Below are 15,976 nucleotides of genomic sequence, written 5' to 3' on the forward strand. Positions count from 1 at the left end.
GGGCTTCCTTTGCTTGGCATTGGGCCTTCTTTTGGGCTGACTGTTGGTCTATTTCCTTTACGGGATGTCAGCATGACATCACCAGAAGGGAAATGTGTCATGTTATGAAGTCACAGTAAATAAGTCCAATGCATTATATCATTATAATAACACAAGATGATGATCAGCAGTGAGAAGGCAGGTGGCAGCAAGGATAAGTACAGGTACGACACAGCGAACAGCCTTAGATCCTGTTAAAATGTTGAAAATGTTTCTCCCCTTCTCGAAGATTATTTCCTTCAAAATTTTAGAAATCTTTCAGCTTCAACCAGAAGTCACACACAAGCCAAACAACAAAACCACCTGCGTGCACAGCACAGCACACCATCTGCCAGCCTGCAATGATGTCGGCTCTCTTTTAATCACCTTTTCCCCTCCCATCAGTCCTATTCAGCAGGCAAGCAAAGGAGCGCAGAAAATACATCTGCACGGCTGTTTCTAACTTCTAGAAAGGGAACAGCCTTATCCTAGGAAAGTGAAAAATACCTATACTGTCACAAAGTGATGAACTTGAACTGCAAAACACCACGCTTACCTGAGCTTGTGTCACAGTTTTTGCTGTCTATCTCAGCCAGTATTCTCAGTCGTCCATCCTGGCTTCTTGCTCTCTCTGCAGCTTTCAGATGCCTCCCCTTGGCCGGCCTCAGTGCTCGGTGATAGATCAGCGCTCGGTATTATTTCTGTCCTCAGTGGTAACTGCTAGGGGAGAAAGGCTTGACCTTTTCAATCACCTTTTACCTCAGTAAAATCCAAGTAGAACCTAAAGTGGCAATGCTTCTCCCTCTCAGCACCCAACATGTCTTGCCTTTTCTTCAGGTTGGATTTGAGGAAGCACTACAGTTGCTGCCTGGCTGCCATTTCAAGTACAGAGACAAGGGGCAGCCCCATGACCCCTCCCCCGACTCCTGCACAATATGCAAATGTAGCACATTGTCTGAGTGCAATTTGGGAGCTGAAGACGGTTTCACAGTGGGATACAAGATATGAGGAGAGGTTTCCTCACAGACACACCGCCACATAAGCCCCTTTAAATTTGCGCGGCTGTGCAAAAAGTTTAATGGGCCCGCACACTTAAACAAATCGGTCACGCACTGTAATGACTCGCCTCATTCAGTTCAACAGAAATTAGGATCATGTTTTTAACCTGTGCCCTAGTTTTAAAATATTTTGTGTTCCATATTTACTTTCTCAATTTGTTATTAATTTACTTTACATTGCTTTATATTCTATTTTGTCTTGGACATGCATCACGGTTCGTTCAATCTCACTGGTTAAGAAAATTAAAATATTTAGTTTGATCAGGGTCTTACACTTGTCAAGAGGAGCCCTTTCAAATACTGGCCTGCTTTTGGAGGCCTGAAGTCACTGGAGCTGCACAAGTCAAGACGACTGAAGGCCTGATTCGCTGTGTAATATACTTTGCAGCATCTTGTTGCACTAGCAGGCAGGAAGGAGTTTTCAGCAATGCAGTTTAAAGGCTTGATACACTAAGTACACTTTCATTTCAGGTTTGTCATTTCAGGACGCTGCGTGTTTTTTTGCTCTGTTTTCTGACTCTGAAATTCTAATTCAGACTGTGGAGAAGAGCTGTTGTTGCTGCTGTTGGTTTTCTTTGTAACTGTTGTCGTTTTTTTGTGGAAAAATATACCTTATCCATAAAATATCTGAAAGAACATTACAAAACATTTCAAAATGGCCATCGCAAAAAGTGCAATCATATTCCAGTTTTTCAAATAGATCATGTCGCACCCTGCGACGCTTCAATACGATCAATGAACATTACAGACATTTCAACATGCTCATTACAGGCAGTCAGACAGTGCAATAGTATTCAAGTTATCTACATAGATCATGTTGCACTCTGAGGTGCTTCAATACAATTGTGATAAATGTAATATTCACCGCATACATTCAATGTGAGTCTTTCAGGCCGAGGGGTCCATACCTTTCCCAGTCCCTCGGTGCACTATGGCTGAAAGGTCTTAGACAGCGACCGTTCCCCACTGCGCATTTGTGGCGGCTGCCCCAAGCTTTAGTGCGTCCCTCAGCACGTAGTCCTCGGCCTTGGAATGTGCCAGCCAGTCTGCAACACTCTGCTGGGGACAACTCATTGCACTGGAAGACCAACAAGTTTCGGGCAGACCAAAGAGCGTCTTTCACCGAGTAGATGATCCTCCACCTGCTTGTCTCGATGTGCGTCCCTGTCCCTGGGATCAACACGTAGAGCACAGAGACCTGTGTCACAGAACTGCTTGGGATGAACCGCGACAAAAACCACGGCAACTCTCTGCAGACCTTCTTTGCAAACGCACATTCCACAAAGAGGTGAACAACGGTCTCGTCCCCACGACAGCCACCTCGAGGTCAACATGCAGAGAGGGTGAGACTTCAGGAAGGATCTGACGGGGAGGGCATTTCTCACCACCAGCCAAGCTACGTCTTGGTGCTTGTTGGAAAGTTCTGGAGACGAGGCATTCTGCCAAACGACTTTGACAGTCTGCTCGGGGAAACATCGCACAGGATCCACCATCTCCTTTCCCCGCAGGGCCTATAGGACGTTACGTGCCGACCACTGCCTGATGGACTTGGGGTCAAAGGTGTTTTTCTGCATAAAGTTTTCCACCAGGGACAGGTGGTACGGCACGGTCCAACTACTTGGAGCGTTCCGCGGCAGCGTGGCCACACCCATCCTTCGCTAAACCGGGGACAGGTAGAACCTCAGCACGTAGTGACACCTGGTGTTTGCGTACCGAGGGTCTACGCACAGCTTGATACAGCCGCACACAAAGGTGGCCATCAGTGTGAGGGCGATGTTGGGCACGTTTATTCCCCCTTTATCTAGAGGCTTATACAGCGCGTCCCTGCGGACACGATCCATTTTCGACCTCCAGATAAAGCGGAAGATGGCTCGGGTGATCGCCGTCGCGCAGCAGTCTGGAATGGGCCAGACCTGCGCCATGTACAGCAACAGCGAGAGTGCCTCACACCTGATGACCAGGTTCTTACCCGCAACGGAGAGGAAGCGTCGCTCCCAGATTCCCAGTTTCCTTTTCACCATAGACACTGGATCCTTCCAGTTTCTAACGCATACCCCGGTCCCTCTGAACCATATCCCCAGCACCTTCAGGCCGTCAGCACTGACGGTGAAGGGGACAAAGGATCGGTCAGCCCAGTTCCCAAAGAACAGGGCCTCGCTCTTCCCACGATTTACCTTGGCTCCCGAGTCCAGTTCGAACTGGTCGCAGATGTGGATCAGTCTGCACACCGACAGCGGATCAGAACAGAAGACGGCGACATCGTCCATGTACAGGGAGGCTTTGATCTGAGTGCCTCCACTGCCTGGGATCGTAACTCCTCTAATGCCCGGATCCTTCCTGATGGACTCAGCAAAGAACAGGCGAGAGAGGACAGCCCTGCCTGACTCCAGATTTAATTGGAAAGCTATCTGATTCCCACCCATTGATTGAGACTGCGCTACTGATGTTAGTGTAGAGTAGGATCCAACTGGATCCAATTGCGAATTCCCTCCCCAAACCCCATTTTGAGAGCACATCCACCATGTAGGTGTGCGATATTCTGTCAAAGGCTTTCTCCTAATCCAGGCTGATGAGGCAGGTGTCCACACCCCTGTCCTGCACATAGGCAATCGTATCCCTGAGCAGCGCCAGGCTGTCAGAGATCTTCCTGCCCGGCACAGTGCAGGTCTGGTCAGGGTGTATCACCAATTCCAGAGCGGATTTGACCCGATTGGCGATGACCTTGGACAGAATCTTATAGTCCACATTCAACAGTGAAATGGGTCGCCAATTTCTAATTTCCTCCCTTTCTTCCTTGTGCTTGTACATGAGGGTGATGATGCCTTTCCTCATGGATTCTGACATACTGCCGGCCAGGAGCATACTCTCGTACACCCCTAGCAGGTCTGGGCCCATCCAGTCCCACAGAGCCCAATACAACTCCGCCGGCAAGCCGTCGCTTCTGGGGAGATTTACTCTTCTCGAAGGACTCAAGGGCCTAAGTCAGTTCGTCAGGAGTTCGCGGTTTGTCCAGCCTCTCCCGTGTACTGTCGCCTAAGACCTCCGTGATAGAGGACAAGGAGGACTGGGAGGCCGTGCTGTCCGTCGGCTTCACGTCATAAAATCCGGCATAAAAGGATTTGCTGATCCTCAAAATGTCGGACTGCGCTGACTTTACTGATCTGTCTTCTTCATTCAGGCTGCTGAACACAGAGCTCTCTCTCTGTTCCTTTTGGAAGAAGAAACGTGAGCACGTCTCATCCTGCTCCACGGAGCGGACTCTGGAACGGAAGATGTTCTTGGAGGCAAAGTGCGAGGCTTGCTGGCTCTTCACCTCTTGGAGTTCTTCCTTGACATCGACCCCCACCGACTGCAACCGGAGCAGATTCTGCATCTTTTTCTGGAGTCGGGACATTTCCCTCTCTTCCTTTCTAGCTTTCTGGATGCTTTTGAGGATGAAAAACCTCTTGGTGTTTCCCTTGATCGCTTCCCACCAGTGTGTCAGGGACTCAAAGAGGGGTTTCATGGTTCTCCAACCTTCATAAGCCCTCTTGAGCTCCTCAATGTTCTCTGGGGTCAGCAGTTGCACGAATAGCTTCCATGCCCCCCTGCCCACCCTCAGGTCCTTCTCCAAGTGGCAGTCCGCCAGTAGGATGCAGTGGTCAGAGAAGAACACCGGCTTGACCTCGGTGGATCTGACTGTGAATGCACGGGACACAAAGAGGAAGTCTATCCTGGAACGAATGGACCCGTCTGGCCGCGACCAGGTGTATCTACGCTGCGCTCCGTCTGCAGGGTTGCTGAAGACGTCGTGCAGCTTGGCATCCTTAACTGTTTCCATCAGGGATCTGGACGTAGCGTCCAATCTGCTGCCGGCCCTGCCGGATCGTCCAGCCGCATCGATGATGCAGTTGAAGTCCCCGCCCAGAATGACCGGCCTGGAGGTCGCCAGCAGCAGTGGGAGCTGCTGAAAAACCTCCAGCCGCTCAGCTCCTTGTGACGGGCCATACACGTTAATTAACCGGAGTGGAGCGTTCTTGTACATTACGTCTGCTACGAGGAGTCGCCCGCCCACCACCTCCTTGACCTCGGAGACGGTGAAGTTGCCTCCCCGCAGCAGAATACCCAGGCCGGAGGAACGAGAGTCGTTTCCGCCCGACCAGATCGATGGCCCGTGGGACCACCACCGTGACCATTGCCTGTAGGAGCTGAACTGGATAACCTCACTTATCCACGTTAAACTCCATCTGCCAAATTTTGGCCCATTCACCTAACCTGTCCATATCCATTTGTAAATTTCTCATTTCTTCACTGCAACTTACTTTCCCACCTATTTTGGTGTCATCTGCAAATTTAGCTATGGTACCTTCTACTCCTGAATCCAAGTAAATAGTTGGGGCCCAAGGACCGAACCCTGTGGCACCCCACTAGTTACAGCTTGCCATCCACAAAAGACCCATTTATCCTGACTCTCTGCTTTCTGTTGGTTAGCCAAAGCTCTATCCAAGCAAATATATTACCCTTAGCTGCGTGTGATCTTATCTTGTGTATTAATCTTTTGTGCGGCACCTTATCAAATGCCTTCTGGAAGTCCAGACATACTACATCTACAGGATCGCCATTATCCACTTTGCTTGTCACATCTTCAAAGAACTCTAGCAATTTAGTCAAACACGATTTAGTCTTCATAAAGCCATGCTGACTCTGATGGATTGCATTTTGACTTGCATTTTAGGAGGGTAGTGAAGGCATTGGAGAGAGTGCAGAAGAGGTTTACGAGTTTGGTTCCAGGGGCGAGGAAGTTGAGTTATGAAGTAAGATTGGAGAAGTTGGGACTGTATTCCTTGGGGAAAAGAAGTCTGAGAGGAGACTTGATAGAGGTATTGAAAATCATGAGGTATCTGGAGAGAGTAGATAGGGAGAAACTGCTTGCACCGATGAAAGGATCGAGAAGGAGCGGGCACAGGTTTAAAGTAACTAGCAGAAGAAGCAAAAGTGATAGGAGCAGCGAGTGGTCAGGGTCTGGAATGCACCGCCTGATAGCGTGGCGGAGGCAGGTTCAATTGAAGAGGGAATGAGATGATTATTTGAAAAGAAAGCATGTGCTGGGTTACGTGGAGAAGGCAGGAGAATGGCACGAAGTGAAATGTTCATTGGGAGAGCTGGTGCAGTCACGACGGGCGGAATGGGCTCCTTGTGCAGCGTAAGGATTGTGTGAACGTGGATGTAGACGTTTCCGAGTAGCTGTGTAAAGTGTGTGAGCTTTGAGGTGTGAGTTTTGACTGTTGCTGTATCAGCAGCAGCAGCAGCAGCGGGCGGGAGCGGCAGCAGAGAGCTGGTTGAAAGTGTTGTGAGGCGAAAGGTGCAGCTGAGAGAGTGTTTGAGAGGTGTATTTGCAAGTGAAAGATGTTTTTGTATGAGTGAGGTAGAGTGTTTGTGAGATGAGAGTGGTGTCTGTGAGCGTTGGGTGAGCGTGCGTGTTTTTTGTGTGTAGATGGTGCGGGTGAGTGAGAAAGAAAGAAAGTTGTGTTTTGAAAGATGTGCATGTTGAAAAGTAAAGAAAGCAGATGTTTGTAAGAAAACTATTTTTAGCATTGAAAATCCCCTGGAAAGGGGTGGTGCACCATTCCCAGAGATACTGCAATACCGGGTCGATGCGTGGAGTGGACGGAGCAAGCCCCTATTCCATCTCCCTGCTCCAAAAATCAATTTAATATATGGTCCCCAGATAAGGGACGTATCAGATATTAAACTGATAAGAACAGATTTTTTTTTTTTTGTAAAAATATACTTTATTCATAAAATATCTTCAATCACATTCCAAACCATTTCAAAAACAACATTACAAGGGTACAATCCAGGTTAAACTTTTACAAAATGTATCACCAGGTGCATCAGTACAAACAATAAGAACAGATTTTTTTTTTTTTTGTAAAAATATACTTTATTCATAAAATATCTTCAATCACATTCCAAACCATTTCAAAAACAACATTACAAGGGTACAATCCAGGTTAAACTTTTACAAAATGTATCACCAGGTGCATCAGTACAAACAATATTACAATCATTTACAGCCTTTCATTTTGATCTGTACAGCCCGAGGGGCTCTAAACAGTTCCCAGTCTCTCGGTGCGCTGTGGCAGAAAGGTCTTAGACAGCGACCCTTCCCCATTGCGCCTTTGCGGCAGCTGCCCCAAGCTTTAGTGCGTCCCTCAGCACGTAGTCCTGGACTTTGGATTGTGCCAGTCCGCAACAATCGGTCGGGGACAACTCTTTGTGCTGGAAGACCAACAAGTTTCGGGCAGACCAAAGCGCCTCTTTCACCGAGTTGATGATCCTCCAGCTGCAGTCGATGTTTGTCTCGGTGTGTGTCCCTGGGAACAGCCCTTAGAGCACAGAGTCCTGTGTCACAGAACTGCTCGGGATGAACCTCGACAGCAACCACTGCATCTCTCTCCAGACTTTCTTTGCAAAGGCACAATCCACAAGGAGGTGAACAACGGTCTCTTCCCCACCACAGCCACCTCGAGGGCAACGTGCAGAGGGGGTGAGACTCCTGGCGTGTAGGAAGGATCTGACGGGGAGGGCCTTTCTCACCACCAGCCAAGCTACGTCTTGGTGCTTGTTGGAAAGTTCTGGCGATGAGGCATTCTGCCAAATGACTTTGACAGTCTGCTCGGGGAACCATCCCACAGGGTCCACCCTCTCCTTTTCCCTCAGGGCCTCTAGGACATTACGTGCTGACCACTGCCTGATGGACTTGTGGTCAAAGGTGTTTTTCTGCATAAATTTTTCCACCAGGGACAGGTGTTGCTGTACGTGGCGCAGGTCTGGCCCATTCCTCACTCCTGCGCTGTGGCGATCACGCCAGCCATCTTCCGCTTTATCTGGAGGTCAAAAGTTGATCCTGTTTGCAGGGACATGATGTAAAAAAACTCTGGATGAAGGGGGAAAAAACATGCCCAACATCACCCTCATCCTGATGGCCACCTTTGTGTATGGCAGTATCAAGCTGTGTGTAGACCCAAACACCAAGCGTCACTACGTGCTGAGGTTCTACCTGTCCCTGGTGTTGCGAAGGATGGGTCTGGCCACCCTGCCGAGGAACGCTCCAAGTGCCGTATCACCTGCCCCGTGTGGAAAAACTTATGCAGAGAAACACCTTTGTCCGCAAGTCCATCAGGCAGTGGTTAGCACGTATCACCCTAGAGGCCCTGCGGGAAAAGGAGATGGTGGATTCCGGCGGACGGTTCGCCGAACAGACCGTCAGGGTCATTTGGCAGAATGCCTCATCACCAGAACTCTGAAGAGAGTGGCCGTGGTTCTTGTCGAGGTGCATCCCGAGCAGTTCCGTGACACAGGTATGGACTCTGTGCTCCAGGGGCTGTTCCCAGGGACACACGCCGAGACAAACATCAACTACCGCCGGAGGATCCACTCGGTGAAAGACACTCTTTGGCTGTCCGAAACTTGTTGGTCTTCCATTGCAAAGAGTTGGCACATTCCAAGGTCCAGGACTACGTGCTGAGGGACGCACTAAAGTTTGGGGCAAAGGCGTAATGGAGAAAGGTCGCTGTCTACGGTTGCGCTAGATGTGTCGTGTAACTGGCAGGTAATGGAAAATTTCGAGAAACACTCAGTCACAAGGGAGAACACGTGACAGGCATGAGAGACAATCCATGAGTCTTTGTAGCTGAGTTTCCGTGTGAGCAACTAGCTCACAGCGCAGAGGAGTTCTTCGATCGAGGCCTGCTGTATTTTTGTCTTTGCTTTCAGCTTGAGCAGTCAAAGAACAAAGAAGAAAAAAAAGTACAGCACAGGAACAGGCCCTTCGGCCCTCCAAGCCTGCGCCGATCGGTCTGTGGAGCTTGCCAGCTGACCAGGTATGCAGCTAAAGTCCTTCCACATCTACAGGGAAGGCAAAGTCAGCAGCGTTTCTCCCAGAGTGTAGAGAGTCCTTGGAACTCTCTTCCTCGAAAGGTGGTGGAAACAGAGTCTTTGAATATTTTCAAGACAGAGCTGGATAGATTAACAAGGCGGGGTTGGAAGGTTATCGCTGGTAGGCAGGAATGTGGGGTTGAGGTTACAATCGGATCAGCCATGATCTTCTGAGTAGTGGAGCAGGCTCTTGGGGCCCAGTGGCCTACTCCTGCTCCTAAGTTGTATGTTCAGACATGTAGGGGCATTACTTTTTACTGATTCCAGTGCTTCTCCTGCACTGAACCTGGAGAGTACTACGTCAGCTGCTGTTGAGTTGTTTCCTGATGCCCTGCTTTCTTTTGTACGAGCTGTCTAGCATCCTCGTTTATGGGCTTCCTTTGCTTGGCATTGGGCCTTCTTTTGGGCTGACTGTTGGTCTATTTCCTTTACGGGATGTCAGCATGACATCACCAGAAGGGAAATGTGTCATGTTATGAAGTCACAGTAAATAAGTCCAATGCATTATATCATTATAATAACACAAGATGATGATCAGCAGTGAGAAGGCAGGTGGCAGCAAGGATAAGTACAGGTACGACACAGCGAACAGCCTTAGATCCTGTTAAAATGTTGAAAATGTTTCTCCCCTTCTCGAAGATTATTTCCTTCAAAATTTTAGAAATCTTTCAGCTTCAACCAGAAGTCACACACAAGCCAAACAACAAAACCACCTGCGTGCACAGCACAGCACACCATCTGCCAGCCTGCAATGATGTCGGCTCTCTTTTAATCACCTTTTCCCCTCCCATCAGTCCTATTCAGCAGGCAAGCAAAGGAGCGCAGAAAATACATCTGCACGGCTGTTTCTAACTTCTAGAAAGGGAACAGCCTTATCCTAGGAAAGTGAAAAATACCTATACTGTCACAAAGTGATGAACTTGAACTGCAAAACACCACGCTTACCTGAGCTTGTGTCACAGTTTTTGCTGTCTATCTCAGCCAGTATTCTCAGTCGTCCATCCTGGCTTCTTGCTCTCTCTGCAGCTTTCAGATGCCTCCCCTTGGCCGGCCTCAGTGCTCGGTGATAGATCAGCGCTCGGTATTATTTCTGTCCTCAGTGGTAACTGCTAGGGGAGAAAGGCTTGACTTTTTCAATCACCTTTTACCTCAGTAAAATCCAAGTAGAACCTAAAGTGGCAATGCTTCTCCCTCTCAGCACCCAACATGTCTTGCCTTTTCTTCAGGATGGATTTGAGGAAGCACTACAGTTGCTGCCTGGCTGCCATTTCAAGTACAGAGACAAGGGGCAGCCCCATGACCCCTCCCCCGACTCCTGCACAATATGCAAATGTAGCACATTGTCTGAGTGCAATTTGGGAGCTGAAGACGGTTTCACAGTGGGATACAAGATATGAGGAGAGGTTTCCTCACAGACACACCGCCACATAAGCCCCTTTAAATTTGCGCGGCTGTGCAAAAAGTTTAATGGGCCCGCACACTTAAACAAATCGGTCACGCACTGTAATGACTCGCCTCATTCAGTTCAACAGAAATTAGGATCATGTTTTTAACCTGTGCCCTAGTTTTAAAATATTTTGTGTTCCATATTTACTTTCTCAATTTGTTATTAATTTACTTTACATTGCTTTATATTCTATTTTGTCTTGGACATGCATCACGGTTCGTTCAATCTCACTGGTTAAGAAAATTAAAATATTTAGTTTGATCAGGGTCTTACACTTGTCAAGAGGAGCCCTTTCAAATACTGGCCTGCTTTTGGAGGCCTGAAGTCACTGGAGCTGCACAAGTCAAGACGACTGAAGGCCTGATTCGCTGTGTAATATACTTTGCAGCATCTTGTTGCACTAGCAGGCAGGAAGGAGTTTTCAGCAATGCAGTTTAAAGGCTTGATACACTAAGTACACTTTCATTTCAGGTTTGTCATTTCAGGACGCTGCGTGTTTTTTTGCTCTGTTTTCTGACTCTGAAATTCTAATTCAGACTGTGGAGAAGAGCTGTTGTTGCTGCTGTTGGTTTTCTTTGTAACTGTTGTCGTTTTTTTGTGGAAAAATATACCTTATCCATAAAATATCTGAAAGAACATTACAAAACATTTCAAAATGGCCATCGCAAAAAGTGCAATCATATTCCAGTTTTTCAAATAGATCATGTCGCACCCTGCGACGCTTCAATACGATCAATGAACATTACAGACATTTCAACATGCTCATTACAGGCAGTCAGACAGTGCAATAGTATTCAAGTTATCTACATAGATCATGTTGCACTCTGAGGTGCTTCAATACAATTGTGATAAATGTAATATTCACTGCATACATTCAATGTGAGTCTTTCAGGCCGAGGGGTCCATACCTTTCCCAGTCCCTCGGTGCACTATGGCTGAAAGGTCTTAGACAGCGACCGTTCCCCACTGCGCATTTGTGGCGGCTGCCCCAAGCTTTAGTGCGTCCCTCAGCACGTAGTCCTCGGCCTTGGAATGTGCCAGCCAGTCTGCAACACTCTGCTGGGGACAACTCATCGCACTGGAAGACCAACAAGTTTCGGGCAGACCAAAGAGCGTCTTTCACCGAGTAGATGATCCTCCACCTGCTTGTCTCGATGTGCGTCCCTGTCCCTGGGATCAACACGTAGAGCACAGAGACCTGTGTCACAGAACTGCTTGGGATGAACCGCGACAAAAACCACGGCAACTCTCTGCAGACCTTCTTTGCAAACGCACATTCCACAAAGAGGTGAACAACGGTCTCGTCCCCACGACAGCCACCTCGAGGTCAACATGCAGAGAGGGTGAGACTTCAGGAAGGATCTGACGGGGAGGGCATTTCTCACCACCAGCCAAGCTACGTCTTGGTGCTTGTTGGAAAGTTCTGGAGACGAGGCATTCTGCCAAACGACTTTGACAGTCTGCTCGGGGAAACATCGCACAGGATCCACCATCTCCTTTCCCCGCAGGGCCTATAGGACGTTACGTGCCGACCACTGCCTGATGGACTTGGGGTCAAAGGTGTTTTTCTGCATAAAGTTTTCCACCAGGGACAGGTGGTACGGCACGGTCCAACTACTTGGAGCGTTCCGCGGCAGCGTGGCCACACCCATCCTTCGCTAAACCGGGGACAGGTAGAACCTCAGCACGTAGTGACACCTGGTGTTTGCGTACCGAGGGTCTACGCACAGCTTGATACAGCCGCACACAAAGGTGGCCATCAGTGTGAGGGCGATGTTGGGCACGTTTATTCCCCCTTTATCTAGAGGCTTATACAGCGCGTCCCTGCGGACACGATCCATTTTCGACCTCCAGATAAAGCGGAAGATGGCTCGGGTGATCGCCGTCGCGCAGCAGTCTGGAATGGGCCAGACCTGCGCCATGTACAGCAACAGCGAGAGTGCCTCACACCTGATGACCAGGTTCTTACCCGCAACGGAGAGGAAGCGTCGCTCCCAGATTCCCAGTTTCCTTTTCACCATAGACACTGGATCCTTCCAGTTTCTAACGCATACCCCGGTCCCTCTGAACCATATCCCCAGCACCTTCAGGCCGTCAGCACTGACGGTGAAGGGGACAAAGGATCGGTCAGCCCAGTTCCCAAAGAACACGGCCTCGCTCTTCCCACGATTTACCTTGGCTCCCGAGTCCAGTTCGAACTGGTCGCAGATGTGGATCAGTCTGCACACCGACAGCGGATCAGAACAGAAGACGGCGACATCGTCCATGTACAGGGAGGCTTTGATCTGAGTGCCTCCACTGCCTGGGATCGTAACTCCTCTAATGCCCGGATCCTTCCTGATGGACTCAGCAAAGAACAGGCGAGAGAGGACAGCCCTGCCTGACTCCAGATTTAATTGGAAAGCTATCTGATTCCCACCCATTGATTGAGACTGCGCTACTGATGTTAGTGTAGAGTAGGATCCAACTGGATCCAATTGCGAATTCCCTCCCCAAACCCCATTTTGAGAGCACATCCACCATGTAGGTGTGCGATATTCTGTCAAAGGCTTTCTCCTAATCCAGGCTGATGAGGCAGGTGTCCACACCCCTGTCCTGCACATAGGCAATCGTATCCCTGAGCAGCGCCAGGCTGTCAGAGATCTTCCTGCCCGGCACAGTGCAGGTCTGGTCAGGGTGTATCACCAATTCCAGAGCGGATTTGACCCGATTGGCGATGACCTTGGACAGAATCTTATAGTCCACATTCAACAGTGAAATGGGTCGCCAATTTCTAATTTCCTCCCTTTCTTCCTTGTGCTTGTACATGAGGGTGATGATGCCTTTCCTCATGGATTCTGACATACTGCCGGCCAGGAGCATACTCTCGTACACCCCTAGCAGGTCTGGGCCCATCCAGTCCCACAGAGCCCAATACAACTCCGCCGGCAAGCCGTCGCTTCTGGGGAGATTTACTCTTCTCGAAGGACTCAAGGGCCTAAGTCAGTTCGTCAGGAGTTCGCGGTTTGTCCAGCCTCTCCCGTGTACTGTCGCCTAAGACCTCCGTGATAGAGGACAAGGAGGACTGGGAGGCCGTGCTGTCCGTCGGCTTCACGTCATAAAATCCGGCATAAAAGGATTTGCTGATCCTCAAAATGTCGGACTGCGCTGACTTTACTGATCTGTCTTCTTCATTCAGGCTGCTGAACACAGAGCTCTCTCTCTGTTCCTTTTGGAAGAAGAAACGTGAGCACGTCTCATCCTGCTCCACGGAGCGGACTCTGGAACGGAAGATGTTCTTGGAGGCAAAGTGCGAGGCTTGCTGGCTCTTCACCTCTTGGAGTTCTTCCTTGACATCGACCCCCACCGACTGCAACCGGAGCAGATTCTGCATCTTTTTCTGGAGTCGGGACATTTCCCTCTCTTCCTTTCTAGCTTTCTGGATGCTTTTGAGGATGAAAAACCTCTTGGTGTTTCCCTTGATCGCTTCCCACCAGTGTGTCAGGGACTCAAAGAGGGGTTTCATGGTTCTCCAACCTTCATAAGCCCTCTTGAGCTCCTCAATGTTCTCTGGGGTCAGCAGTTGCACGAATAGCTTCCATGCCCCCCTGCCCACCCTCAGGTCCTTCTCCAAGTGGCAGTCCGCCAGTAGGATGCAGTGGTCAGAGAAGAACACCGGCTTGACCTCGGTGGATCTGACTGTGAATGCACGGGACACAAAGAGGAAGTCTATCCTGGAACGAATGGACCCGTCTGGCCGCGACCAGGTGTATCTACGCTGCGCTCCGTCTGCAGGGTTGCTGAAGACGTCGTGCAGCTTGGCATCCTTAACTGTTTCCATCAGGGATCTGGACGTAGCGTCCAATCTGCTGCCGGCCCTGCCGGATCGTCCAGCCGCATCGATGATGCAGTTGAAGTCCCCGCCCAGAATGACCGGCCTGGAGGTCGCCAGCAGCAGTGGGAGCTGCTGAAAAACCTCCAGCCGCTCAGCTCCTTGTGACGGGCCATACACGTTAATTAACCGGAGTGGAGCGTTCTTGTACATTACGTCTGCTACGAGGAGTCGCCCGCCCACCACCTCCTTGACCTCGGAGACGGTGAAGTTGCCTCCCCGCAGCAGAATACCCAGGCCGGAGGAACGAGAGTCGTTTCCGCCCGACCAGATCGATGGCCCGTGGGACCACCACCGTGACCATTGCCTGTAGGAGCTGAACTGGATAACCTCACTTATCCACGTTAAACTCCATCTGCCAAATTTTGGCCCATTCACCTAACCTGTCCATATCCATTTGTAAATTTCTCATTTCTTCACTGCAACTTACTTTCCCACCTATTTTGGTGTCATCTGCAAATTTAGCTATGGTACCTTCTACTCCTGAATCCAAGTAAATAGTTGGGGCCCAAGGACCGAACCCTGTGGCACCCCACTAGTTACAGCTTGCCATCCACAAAAGACCCATTTATCCTGACTCTCTGCTTTCTGTTGGTTAGCCAAAGCTCTATCCAAGCAAATATATTACCCTTAGCTGCGTGTGATCTTATCTTGTGTATTAATCTTTTGTGCGGCACCTTATCAAATGCCTTCTGGAAGTCCAGACATACTACATCTACAGGATCGCCATTATCCACTTTGCTTGTCACATCTTCAAAGAACTCTAGCAATTTAGTCAAACACGATTTAGTCTTCATAAAGCCATGCTGACTCTGATGGATTGCATTTTGACTTGCATTTTAGGAGGGTAGTGAAGGCATTGGAGAGAGTGCAGAAGAGGTTTACGAGTTTGGTTCCAGGGGCGAGGAAGTTGAGTTATGAAGTAAGATTGGAGAAGTTGGGACTGTATTCCTTGGGGAAAAGAAGTCTGAGAGGAGACTTGATAGAGGTATTGAAAATCATGAGGTATCTGGAGAGAGTAGATAGGGAGAAACTGCTTGCACCGATGAAAGGATCGAGAAGGAGCGGGCACAGGTTTAAAGTAACTAGCAGAAGAAGCAAAAGTGATAGGAGCAGCGAGTGGTCAGGGTCTGGAATGCACCGCCTGATAGCGTGGCGGAGGCAGGTTCAATTGAAGAGGGAATGAGATGATTATTTGAAAAGAAAGCATGTGCTGGGTTACGTGGAGAAGGCAGGAGAATGGCACGAAGTGAAATGTTCATTGGGAGAGCTGGTGCAGTCACGACGGGCGGAATGGGCTCCTTGTGCAGCGTAAGGATTGTGTGAACGTGGATGTAGACGTTTCCGAGTAGCTGTGTAAAGTGTGTGAGCTTTGAGGTGTGAGTTTTGACTGTTGCTGTATCAGCAGCAGCAGCAGCAGCGGGCGGGAGCGGCAGCAGAGAGCTGGTTGAAAGTGTTGTGAGGCGAAAGGTGCAGCTGAGAGAGTGTTTGAGAGGTGTATTTGCAAGTGAAAGATGTTTTTGTATGAGTGAGGTAGAGTGTTTGTGAGATGAGAGTGGTGTCTGTGAGCGTTGGGTGAGCGTGCGTGTTTTTTGTGTGTAGATGGTGCGGGTGAGTGAGAAAGAAAGAAAGTTGTGTTTTGAAAGATGTGCATGTTGAAAA

General features: G+C 49.3%; 1 pseudogene; it reads right to left on the reverse strand.

The window, feature by feature from the left end:
- Positions 1-6,668: 6,668 nt before the first annotated feature.
- On the reverse strand, positions 6,669-6,844 carry LOC144673754 (U2 spliceosomal RNA; annotated as a pseudogene).
- Between the last annotated feature and the right edge of the window lie 9,132 nt (positions 6,845-15,976).

This window comes from Cetorhinus maximus, unplaced genomic scaffold (assembly GCF_964194155.1).
Source record: "Cetorhinus maximus unplaced genomic scaffold, sCetMax3.hap1.1 HAP1_SCAFFOLD_458, whole genome shotgun sequence".
Classification (NCBI taxonomy): Eukaryota; Metazoa; Chordata; class Chondrichthyes; order Lamniformes; family Cetorhinidae; genus Cetorhinus; species Cetorhinus maximus.